This window comes from Agelaius tricolor, unplaced genomic scaffold (genome assembly GCF_023055355.1).
Source record: "Agelaius tricolor isolate 1412-34295 unplaced genomic scaffold, bAgeTri1.0.p SCAF_57, whole genome shotgun sequence".
Taxonomy (NCBI): Eukaryota; Metazoa; Chordata; class Aves; order Passeriformes; family Icteridae; genus Agelaius; species Agelaius tricolor.
Genome location: NW_027269317.1, coordinates 159,702 through 172,552, shown reverse-complemented (window position 1 = coordinate 172,552; position 12,851 = coordinate 159,702). Strand labels below are relative to the sequence as shown.

Below are 12,851 nucleotides of genomic sequence, written 5' to 3'. Positions count from 1 at the left end.
TGACTTAGGATATCTTTGCAGGACTTCCTCAGTTTTTTGGCTGATAGTTGTTAACACAGTTGACGATTTGAAATCATACATTTACCACAGCACCGAACTATCCTCCCAGAGTCTGCGACAGCTGACCTTAAAAGAAGAGTGATGTTGAGAACTCATGTCTGGATTCACGTTTCTCCAAAACTCCCTTTGAACCTTTTGACGCAGAAAAACTCTGGGCTGATTGGCGGTCATTCCATTCAAGTAGAGCCAGAACCTGGCCAGAGTTGGAACTCTACTTGATGGATACCACTTAAAACAAGACTTTCAAAAACATTTATGTGAACCATGACTGATAACATTTTTGTTGAGCTTTTTTCCCCCAGTCCTTCTCTGCGCCAGCCTCTCCTTTAGTTTGGTCACTGAGTTTTTCACGACCCCGGTATGGTCTGCCATCGGGCTGCTTGATGATTCGTCACAGCCTTTAGGAAGCGGGGTATACGGGCCATGGGGGTGTCTGAGGATTCAGTCCTGCAAAACAAGCTTTACAAATTTCATTAGTTTTTGCCCTGAAGGTCCAGTTTTATCGACTTAAGCGGGCACCATTTAATTTTACTATTTTTCTTGACGGCTGTGTACCCTCGACCTGTGAGTACCAGCCTCCAACCCGTTTCCCATTCTCCTAACTAATTTTTAATCATGACTTGTGGGCCTTCCTCTAGTGCCCGGGTGGCCCAGTGCCTCTGGGCAGGACTTTTTGTTTCGTCTCCCCTGGGGAACTGATTTAAAGCCAGCAGGGTGGTTGCTAGGATGCGTGCTTGATCTTTTGGCCGGATGGAATTGGTAAAACCCTCTGTCAGGCTTCGACCTCGCCCCTTTGTCTTAGCATTGGGCCGCTCCCTCCCTCTAGGCTTGCCCCGCCTCCTGCTGGGGGAGGCCAGTGCCTTGTAATGAGATTTCCACCCCATGCTTCAAGCAGCGTCAGCTCCCCCTCCGTGTCTTTTCCTTCCTTTTTGCCTGCGCGTGTCTGCGCTGTCCTGCAGACCTTCTCCGTCTCTGCCGATCACGCCCGTGTCCGCATCCCCCCCTTCTGGGGCCCACCACCCTGTGGCACGTAAGGCGGAGGCCCCGCCCAGGCTCCCTCGGACTCTGAGTCAATGGCAGCGCCCCGCGCCTCTGAGTCAATGGCGGTGCCCCGCGCCTCCAAGTCAATGGCAGCACCCCATGTCTCTAAGTTAACAGCTGCACCTCACACTTCCTCTAGCAGCCCGTCCCAAATGACCGCTTTTTCCCCTCAGCCAGCGTGCCTGAGCTTGGGAGCTGCGAAGAGCATCCCCACGGCTGTAAATCCCCACACTCGGCAGACTCACGATCACCCGCAGTCTGTGCGGCCGCCTCCACACCCTGCCGGGGCCCCGCCTGCAAACAGTCCTGTGTGGTTTTCCACATTTCCTGCTCCTGCTGAACTTTTCGCAGAGCCTGCGTGACTCTGCCCCATAATTTAAGATTTCGCCCCGAGCCTGAGGACAAAGCCTCCTCTGCTAGGGCCCCGGTACAACTATCCCACACTTCAAGGTGGAAAATATCCACCAGCTGCCCAATAACCCCAATCCACAGGAGCCTCGACACTACGAGGATAAAATCTCCTGGCTCACAGTCTACGCCCCACTGCCTATGAATTTTAAAAATGACCTTTGGGAGGTACTCCATTTTCTCCTTCGCCGGTCCTCGGCGCGAGACTTTCCTCCTTTGCCGGTCCTAAGCGCGAGACTTTCCCCTCTCGCCGGTCCTCTGGGAGCGTCCTCCCTGCCGGGGACAGTCCTGCTGCTCCGGCTGCTGTTCACTCACCCAGGCGGTTCCTGCTTCCCGGATTGTCCCGGGTTTCGGCACCACTTGTTGCCGACGCTTGGGGCGTGGGGTCCCGGGTCAAGAACGGCTCGGTGGCAGCACCTTTGCCACACGGACCAAGTACACGCACACACCAATGTGGTGGACGGTAAAATGGCCTTGATTAACAGTTGAACCAGGTCATTTATAACAGGGGTTAACGGTAAAAGGTAACAGTAAAAGGGGAGGGGTTCTGCCTGACCGTAACATCGCAATATCTTAACCTCCCACACATTGGACCCTCAGGACCCTGCTGCCGTAGCTGTACTGACAGCCCTGAGGAGCCAAATCCCCATTCCACCTGAAAGGGGTCTGTGGGATGGACAGGGTCCAGTGCTTGGTGAGCTGTTGCTTCAAAAAACAGCAATTGCAATGCTTCCTCCTGAGAAGGAGTCCAATCCCATTTCACCCCGTTTGCTCAGCAAGTCATGAAGGGGCCTAGCAATTATTGAAAGATCTGGAATGTGTTTTCTCCAGAGCACTAATAATCCTAGAGCTTGCTGGAGATCTTTCCTGGATTCAGGCATTTTGATCTGATCTAAAGAGGTTAGGATATCAGGTGGAATACATGTCATACCTCCTTTCCAGCAAATTCCCAAAAACTTCACTTCCTGAGAAGACTTCTGAATTTTCTCTGGGGGCATCTGCAAATCAAGACTTTCTAAGTGAGAGATTATTTTCTGCTGATGTTTCCCTACTACCTCTATTTCACACCCCACCCCCCTCCCCAGCCCAGAATGTCATCAATGTATTGATAAACAGCTACAGGATCAGGTTTGGGTGTTTTTTCTAATTCCTGGGCTAAAGTAGGGTGGGCCAAAGTGGGGGAGTGTTTGTAGCCTTGGGGAAGCCTAGTGAAAGTGTATTGCTGTCCTTTCCATGTGAAGGAAAACGGTCCATATCTTCTGGCTGTATGGGTATCATAAAAAACATGTCTTTGACATCTATAGTTGCCATGATTGAGTGAGCTTTTTCTTGAATTGATGTCATTAATTCAGCCAAATTTGGGACCGCTGCTGTAAGAGGGTCTGTGTTGGCATTAAGCCTGCAGAAGTCTACTGTCAGCCTCCACTTCTCATTGGGTTTCCAAACTGGCCACACTGGCAAGTTGAAAAGAGAATGGGTATTGACTATTACTCCTTGGTCTCACAAGTCCTGTATAACCAGTTGATGCCCTCTTTGGCACCAGAAGGTAGAGGGTATTGTTTTACATGAGTAATTTTGCAGGACAGTGAGGAGGATGCAGCTTGGAGCAGTCTAATGTTAAGACGTGGCACGCCAAACGACCACAGGAATCCCTCAGAATCTTCCCACTGCCTCCCAGCAATAACATCCATCCCTAATAAATTGTTTGGAATATCCCCAATTTTGACAACTAATTGATTCTCCTCTCCATGGAGCATGAGTTTTACTAAGGCCACATTCATAGATTCTGTAGTTCCTAGGGCATTTAAAGCACAACATTGTGGGATCTCAGCACATCGTTCCCGATGTCCAGAGATGCCAGGAGAACCCTTGGGGGTCTCGGAAATCCTGGAATGTTGCCAAGAGTGTTTGGTGGCTTGATTTTGATCCATCCACAGAAGTAACAAGAGTTTGAGGACAAGAGAATCACTTTAGAGTAAAAGGTGTAAAAGAGACACATTTAGAGGGTGAGATACAGACTTTAAGGTTTTTGGTACAGGGGGGTTATGGAGACAAGATGGAGGGATCAGGGTGTGTCTTGTCCTTCTTCTTTCTTCTTCTTGTCCTCCATCTCCTGTGATGATGTTGGCACTTAGAGATTGGTTTATGGCGAAGGTGTACTTGCTAACATGGGCGAAAAGCATTGGGAAATAAAGGTAAATATTGTATACGTAGGTTTTAGTATAAAAAGACATGACCGCCCCGTGGGTGGTCAGAGTGCCCTTGGCTGCCTTGCAGATCAGACCTCTGTTGGGCAGACAGAAAATTTTGTAGATAAGAAATAATAAACAACCTGAAGACTGAAAAGCTGAAGAGTCCAGACTCGTCCTTTGCATCGCGTGCCACCCAAGAACCACTCTACCCGTGTCGGGGCAGAGACAGACAGCCGAACCCGACATTTGGCGTCCCTGGGTGGGCACCCGGTGGGCGACCCGGGGGGCTGCTCGGCAGCGACCGGCGACCCAGCAGCATCCAGCAGCCTTCGCTGAGCCACGGTGAGCTCTGCTGTGCACCTCTTGCACAGGGGCAGCCTTGAAGCACCGAGTGGGCAGCTCCCGAGTTGGACTCATTCCCAGGAGAGCACTGATAACTCCTTGGGAAAACAGCCAGAAAGCAGCCAGGAGAATCTGAAGACGCAGCAGCCACAGAGGACATTGCACTCCACCTCAGCCGAAGAAAGTTCGTAGCAGAACAGCCCGGATCGGATCGGAAAGGCGCCTCCGGATCCATCTCCTGTGACCTGCAGGCCAGAGACCAGGAGCTTCTGGACTGCTCTGACGACAGGAATTCGGTGAGAAGGTCAAGAATTAAGAACATGGGGGGTACACTTTCCCAGGAACAAATAGAAATTCTGTCCAACCTACAGGGCGTGGCAGACACACACACTAAGGGGATCCCAAAGAAAAAGCTTAGAGAATTATTGCTGTGGGTGCGGTGTAATTACCCGTACTCCGAAACAAGGTTGTTATTTGAAGTAGGCTTTTGGCAAGAAGTTAACAGACACCTATATTTTCTAGCCATCAATGAGGATAAGACAGCCTTAAAATTGCTGTCCTCAGCAAGAATTATGTTAGAGGCGACCTCGACTCAATTTAGGGGGTCAGCCAGGCAACAACTTGTTGCAGGTCCCAAAGGGGCGGAGGGAGCAGAGCAAGGTTCCAAGCAGAAATTGGCTCTGATCTCAATTAGCCCGGGTGAAAAGGTGCCTGAGAAAAGGGTACAAGGAGAAATGTCATTGCCTTCAGTCCCACCATCCCGAAAACCCAAGGGAACCCTAAAGCACCCTGAGACCACAGAGAGTGCAGGGGCTTCAGACTCCGACTCAGACACTGATGATACTATTCCACTTCCTGATGAAATAAAGTTTTCTCCCAGCGACATCGAAGAGACAGGCCACCCTTCCGGAGCGTACTGTCCCGATTCACAGGAATCAGGGGGGGAGGAGGTGGAAAACGTGGCGGAGTCGGGGAGGGGGGTTCAAAGGGAACAAGCGGGGAGGGGGGATGCGCTCTCTCGCGGCAGGCGCGGCGGCGCAGCGGCGGCGGCCGGCGGGGGGGGCGGGGAGGCAATGGGAGACACGGGTTTCGGTGCGGCTTTTGCGAGCGCAACACCGAGAGCGGCAGCGGCTACCTCTGGAGCGGTGCCAAAGGCGCGTGGGTCGAGCAAAGCTCAGGGAATGGCCGGGGAGACCTCTCAAACCGGCGCGGGAGCGTCAGACACGGGCGGCAAGGGCGGAGCAGCTGCAGAGCTCCGGCAAGCTGCTGTGGAGGGACGCAGGAGACGCGCGGTGGTGACGTCAGACCCGGAAGTCTGGACCCGGAGATCGGCTCGAATCGCTGCGAGAAAGGGGACACCCGCGGGGGGGGGGGGGGCTGCGCGCTTCGGCGGGGGGTGTGGATACAGCGTCAGAGGAGGAGGAGAGAGGGGCAGGAACAGACAATAGGGAGGAGACTTCGGAGGTGGAGCGGGACGGAGACAGTGACGTCAGTACAGGGGAGGCAGAGGGCGTCCCCGAAGGCACGCATGCGCGGGAAGTGCCGGCGGAGCGAGGTCGGGGGCGGGTCCGATCCTCTGTGACGTCTGGGGCGAAAAGGAGGGGCCACGCTCGGGGTTCGGCATCCCGTGGCTCCACCCCCTCTCTGAGCCCAATGCCTCTAGCCTCAAACCCTATGGTTCAAACCCCTTCCACTCAAAAGAATTGCTCAAATATTCAGCCCTCAATGCCAGCTCAGTCAACAGCCATGCAAACTCGGTCTCAAACAAAGTTGCGGGCGTTGCAGTCGGCTGAGCGAGGACCGATGGAGTTCGTGTCGTCATCAAGGTTGTCCAGGCAGGCGACAGCGCCACCTCGTGGAGGGACGACCACATTGCAGGACACGTCGGACCTGCTCGACAGCGCCACCACATCACCTACTGGCCAAACTGCAACAATGCAGCAATTTTTTCCAACAATTTATAAAAAGAAAACCACATTAAAGAAGAAATAAACAACAAAAGCAACACAACAAAAGGATAATATTCCGTCAACTTCAGGATCATATGAAGTTGAAGACAGTTCAGATGAAGCACAGCCTCAAGAAGAGGAAATGATACACATTACAGCAAGAGAGGGAATTCCAGCGTGGATGCTTTCAGCAGCGGAAGCAGCAAGGAATCTTCTGCAGTCTTTTGATGCAGCAAAAAGAACACGTTCAAGAGAGCCTCAAGTTTCTTTTCCGGATTCAGGAGCAAGACTGAGGACCTCAAGTCAAAGAACATGGAGCGAAGGATCACCAAGAGCCTCCACGATTCCATTGTGCAGGCAATGGCCAATGGAGTCTCCAGAAGAGGATGAAGAAGAACAACCAATAGAACCGATAGATTGGAAGGAAATTAGAAATGAATTGTCAAAGGAAAAGGGTTTGATCAGAGGATCAGGAGACATAATAATGCCAGTGACATATGATGCACAAGGCCAAAATCCAAGGTGGGAAAGGCTGGGTCACGAGGTGATCAAGGACTTATCAAAGGCCATTCAAAACAATGGTCTGAATTCGCAGTACTTCAAACAGCTCCTGAAGGGGACATTCAATACATATGATTTCACGCCATTCGACATTCGATGTCTTGTGTCAATGATTCTCACTGACACACAGAGTCTTATCTGGGACAGAAGATGGCGAAGATATCTCACAGAGTTGAGAGCCAGCTATCAAGGTGGGCCAAACGCAAACCTCACAGAAGCACAGTTAGCAGGAGATCCTCCAGATGACAATCCAGTGGAGCAAGCAGCACGGCTTCCACAACGGGTGCTGAATGACATCAAAGAAGCAGCACGCAAAGCGATCTTGCAGATTGCTCCGGCGGGAGTTCCAGACGTCCCATTCTCATGCATCAGGCAAGGTCCCACAGAACCATTCTCATCTTTCATAGATCGACTCTCGCAAGCTGTGGATCGACAGGTGACGATTGATGAGGCGAAGCGACCTCTCATGGAAAGTTTAGCTTTCGGCAATGCCAACCCGGATTGTCAACGGGTCATCAGCGCAATGCCAGGACGGCCATCCTTGGCAGAGATGGTGGAGGCATGCAGCAGAGTGGGAACACCTCAGCACGTCGCGTCAATCGTGAGGGATGAGCTGAGAGGAGAATGGGGAGAACAGATAAGAAGAAACCCGGAGAGGCAGTCAGAAGATCAGGACAAGGTTGAAAAGATGCTGGAAAAGGTACTCCAACAACAGAATGAAAACATCAATAAAGTTCTTGCAACCATCCAGAAGAAGAGCAATCCATCAGGAGGACAATGCTACAAATGTGGGGCATTTGGACACTTGAAAAAGAATTGTCCACATGCACACGCACAAGTGCAGACACAAAAGCCTGCAAAGCCGCTTTGTGCGCGGTGTGGAAGAGGAAGACACTCTGTGAAGGAATGTTTTTCCCAGACAGACGTGGAAGGGAATCCTTTACCACTTCCGGGAAACAGGAGAAGGAGCGCGCCCACAAACCGTCAGCGCGCGTCGACACAAGTGATGGCGGTGACACAACAACCAACAGGACAATCATCGGGGATCGTCAAGCAGACGCCCTCAGCAAACTCCTCAGCCGATTCTCAAGCGATCCAGAACTCCTTCCACCAGGGGCACAGTGCACACTGGCAACTTCCAAATTAATTTGCTTTCTGGATGAAAGTCATGCGGAGGTTCCAACAGGGATCTGCGGAGACTCATACAAAAAACAAGATTTCTTAATAATAGGACAGGATAGGAGCAGAATCCTAGGACTTATTGTTTATCCATCAGTTGTTTCCGCAGATAAAAATACGGAACGGACAGTTCTGGCAAAAGCACTTCGTCCACCATTGACCGTGGCGGAGAACACTCAGATCGCGAGAGCTTTTGCTTTGCCACCACACACCATTGAAGTCATGTCAATCTTCGATGAAGAAGGGCTTCCTTTGAGGGAACATGTCGAAATACATACCACATGGGTAAAGCACATAGGTCGAGATCGACCCACGCTCACATGCCAATTGACTTGTGGAGACAGAACAATAGAAGTCAGAGGCATGCTCGACACAGGGGCAGATGTCACGGTAATATCCTATATCTTTTGGCCTCGCAACTGGAGCTTGATTGCGCCCTTGTGGTCTCTCTCAGGCATAGGGGGAGTTTCTCTGTGTCTGCAGAGTGAGAATGCCATCGTTGTCACGGGACCAGGAAACAAGATGGCGATCTTTCGTCCTTTCGTTGTGCAGAAGCCAATTACAGTTTGGGGACGAGATCTCTTAGCACAATGGGGCACGAAGATCGAGGTGGATTTTTAGTAGGGGTCACTGCGGCACTCTCCACATTGAAGTTGACTTGGAAAACAGATGATCCAGTCTGGGTGGATCAGTGGCCCCTGGAGCGAAAAAAGTTGAGTGCATTGAAAACCCTGGTCCAAGAACAGTTGCAGAAGGGACACATCAAGCCAACAAACAGCCCTTGGAATTCTCCAGTGTTTGTCATCAAAAAGAAGCTGTCAGGCAAATGGAGGTTGTTACACAATCTCAGGAAGATCAATGAAGTCCTCGAAGACATGGGACCGCTTCAGCTGGGTCTTCCATCTGTTTCGATGATTCCCAGAGATTGGCCGCTTGTGGTCATTGACCTCAAGGACTGTTTCTTCAGTATTCCACTTCATCCGGATGATGCTCCGAGGCTTGCCTTTTCAGTTCCAAGTATCAACAAGGAAATGCCTCTGCAGCGGTACCATTGGGTCATTCTTCCTCAGGGCCTAAAAAACTCGCCGACAATCTGCCAATGGTACGTGGCACGAGCTTTGTCACCAGCGCGGAAGAAATTCCCGAAGGTGAGAATCATTCATTATATGGATGATTTGCTCATTGCGGCCTCAACACAAGAGCTGCAAAAGGCTCGTGACTGTGTGATTGCAGAAGTGCAAAAGGCAGGTCTGGAAATCAGTGTTTCAAAGATTCAGGAGGTCGCACCTTGGAAATATCTAGGGTGGAAAATCTCAGAGAGAACAATAAGGCCTCAAAAGATGGAAATCAGCACAAGAGTCAACAATCTACATGATTTACAACAACTTCTAGGGGAAATCAACTGGATGAGGTCGATTTTGGGAATCACAAACAGTGACATTCCAGCGTTGCTTGATCTTTTGAGAGGAGATGCAGACATTCGATCTCCCAGGACGCTCAGAAAAGAAGCAAAGAAGGAGTTGGAAAAAGTTACAGATGCCATTCAGAAGAGACAGGCACATCGATTCGTTGAATCGTTGCCTTTCCAGTTAGCAGTGTTGGGAAAGAAAGCACAATTCCATGGTTTAATCTTTCAATGGGACGCATCTCAGAGAGATCCTTTAATAATCATAGAGTGGATTTTCTTACCGTATAGGCCTTCAAAGACAATTCTGACAGATTTAGAGATGGCAGCACAGATCATCATAAAAGGGAGAACAAGATTGCTGACAATGGCGGGATGAGAATTTTCAAAGATATATCTGCCTTTGAAAAAAGATTATTTTGATTGGGCGATGCAGAAGTCAAAAGATTTGTTAATTGCATTGTTAGCTTTTCCAGGAGCTTGCACAATCAACTTCCCACAACATAGAATGTTGCAGTCACAAATATGCTACAGAGCAAAGCCAAGAATAAGTGAAGAACCTCTGGACGGGATCACAGTGTTCACTGATGGATCAGGAAAGACACACAAGTCAGTGATCACGTGGATGAACTCAACGACAGGGGAATGGGAATCAAACGTGAAGACGGTTCAAGGCTCTCCAAAAATTGTGGAGTTGGCAGCTGTTGTCCGAGCATTTCAGTTGTTCCAACAACCGCTCAATTTGGTCACGGACTCTGCATATGTTGCAGGTGTGGTCAAACGATTGGAAGGTTCGCTCTTGAAAGAAGTCAGCAATGAAGTTTTATATTCCTATCTAGTGAGCATGAAAGCAGTGCTAGAAAGCAGGGAAGAAGAATATTTCATCACTCACATCAGAGCGCACACAACACTTCCAGGATTTCTAGCGGAAGGGAATGCTCAGGCAGACAGGTTGACAATGCCCATTTCACAAACACTTCCAGACATTTTTGAGCAAGCACGACTGAGTCATGCATTTTTTCATCAGAATGCGCAGGCGCTGATGGAATCCTTTCGTCTCACAAAAACTCAGGCGAGGGAAATCATTAGTGCTTGTCCAGATTGTCAGCTCGTGCAACCACCTGCTTCGACAGGAGCAGTCAATCCACGAGGACTGCAAAGTCTTCAGCTGTGGCAAACAGATGTCACAAAATATCCATCATTTGGGAGACTCAAAAATGTTCATGTATCTGTAGATACATTTTCAGGGGCAGTCTTTGCTTCAGCACATGCAGGGGAAACAGCAGAACATGCTTGTCGACATTTCTTACAAGCGTTTGCATCATTAGGTGTGCCTCAAGAAATAAAAACAGATAATGGTCCAACATATACAGGCAGGGTGCTTGACAGATTCCTGAAAAGATGGGGTGTCAGACACACATTTGGCATTCCACATTCACCCACGGGTCAGGCAATCATTGAAAGAACACATCACACCCTGAAATCCCTTTTGGACAGGCAGAAAAGGGGGGAGCCAGAGGCGACACCACACATGAAGTTAAACAAAGCATTGTATGTGTTGAATTTTCTTAACAGTTCGTCTTCTGAACCCAATCCACCAATCGTGAGGCATTTTTCAAACAGCTCTCAGGCAAAACTAAGGGAGAATCCTTTGGTTTTGATCAGAAACCCAGAGACAGGACAAATAGAGGGTCCTTTCAAACTAATCACTTGGGGCAAGGGTTTCGCTTGTGTTTCCACAGGGCGAGGGCTGAAGTGGGTGTCAGCGCGGCACGTGAAGCCATTTCGAACGAGAGAGCAGGAGAACGCAGATCCCGGAAGCAGAGAAACGAGCACACAGACGGAGGAAGAAACTCAAGCTGTGAACAACAACTCAGAAGGAGAACAAAAAGAATAAAAACTTTGGGGGTTTTTTTCCTTTGTGGCTTTGAGTGGGAGCATGAAAATGATTTTTTATAAGGGTGAAGTCGTGAGTTTCATGATGCTCATGCTTGCATCTGTTGCTTTAAGCAATGGAGCAAATCTACCTGTCAGTCAGCCAAAACAAAATGTTTGGGAAACGTTAGCCCAGGCAGCAAATTTAGAAAGTATCTGCCTGACACATTCGAAACCAGGGAAACCATTCACGGCATGCATGGTTGGGTTGCCAGCGGGCGAATGGCCAATTCCAGGGCATCCTCCAATGGAGATTTCGCAGGTCATCAAAGATCCTGTGAATGAATGGTGTGCCTGGACACATCTTTTACCTGTGGCTTCTACTGAACCGCAGGAATTGGAGATTTTTGGGTCCACAACAATGGAGCTATGCATGAAATTTGAAAATTCGAATGTGTCAAGGACAAACAATAGCATTGATGTCACTCCAAATCACGAATATTATAAAAACGCATCAGCTTGGTGCAATCACACTGTGACAACAGCCAAAGGATCAATCCAGGTCCCAGTGCAATTGCCACGTGGGTTGTTTTTAATTTGTGGGGACAGAATTTGGCACGGCATTCCTGCAAATGCCAAGGGAGGTCCATGCAGCATTGGGAGGATTTCAATGTTGTCACCAGATTTGAAAGTGTTGAGAGAGCAAAAACACAAAGAGAAAAGGTCCTTGCAACATTACAGTGCAGACTGTGATGATGAAGTATACACCTGGGACAAGGCAAGGAGAATTGCGGCAGCAATTTTCTCACCTCAGACAGCGTCGGGGGTGGCCTTGACTCAACTGGACCACATGAGTTGTTGGTTGAGCAAGCATGCTCAATCAGTCTCTCTCGCTTTGAGTGATATGTTAAAAGACATAAGTAGTGTGAGAGAGGCAACTCTTCAAAATAGGGCAGCAATCGATTATCTATTGCTTGCTCATGGACATGGATGTGAAGAGTTTGAGGGAATGTGCTGCATGAATCTCTTGGATCATTCGAGATCAATTCATGAAAGTATTCAAAATATAAAAGACAGTATAAAGAAATTAGGCGAAATCACTGGGTCATGGATTGATGATGTGGCGGGATTTTTTGATCTTTCTTCCTTATGGAGAGGGTTTTTAAAAATGGGATTTTATATTTTAATAATACTCTTAGTCCTCATGCTCATCGTCCCATGCATCTTTATGTGTGTGAGACGTGTCATGAGTCAAGTTGCCAAAGAAGTCTTCTTGGTGCAAACAGAAGGGGGAGATGTGGGATCTCAGCACATCGTTCCCGATGTCCAGAGATGCCAGGAGAACCCTTGGGGGTCTCGGAAATCCTGGAATGTTGCCAAGAGTGTTTGGTGGCTTGATTTTGATCCATCCACAGACGTAACAAGAGTTTGAGGACAAGAGAATCACTTTAGAGTACAAGGTGTAAAAGAGACACATTTAGAGGGTGAGATACAGACTTTAAGGTTTTTGGTACAGGGGGGTTATGGAGACAAGATGGAGGGATCAGGGTGTGTCTTGTCCTTCTTCTTTCTTCTTCTTGTCCTCCATCTCCTGTGATGATGTTGGCACTTAGAGATTGGTTTATGGTGAAGGTGTACTTGCTAACATGGGCGAAAAGCATTGGGAAATAAAGGTAAATATTGTATACGTAGGTTTTAGTATAAAAAGACATGACCGCCCCGTGGGTGGTCAGAGAGTGCCTGTGACTGCTTGCAGATCAGACCTCTGTTGGGCAGACAGAAAATTTTGTAGATAAGAAATAATAAACAACCTGAAGACTGAAAAGCTGAAGAGTCCAG

The 12,851-nt window shown here is 49.1% G+C and overlaps 1 protein-coding gene and 1 pseudogene across 1 annotated transcript in view; both read left to right on the top strand.

The window, feature by feature from the left end:
- LOC139604878 (zinc finger protein 271-like) overlaps positions 1-1,094 on the top strand; it is a 30,981-nt pseudogene extending 29,887 nt beyond the window's left edge.
- The window catches only part of LOC139604917 (serine/threonine-protein kinase PAK 3-like), a 99,027-nt gene that overhangs the window by 49,015 nt on the left and 37,161 nt on the right, over positions 1-12,851 (top strand). The gene's annotated exons all lie outside the window — the stretch shown is intronic.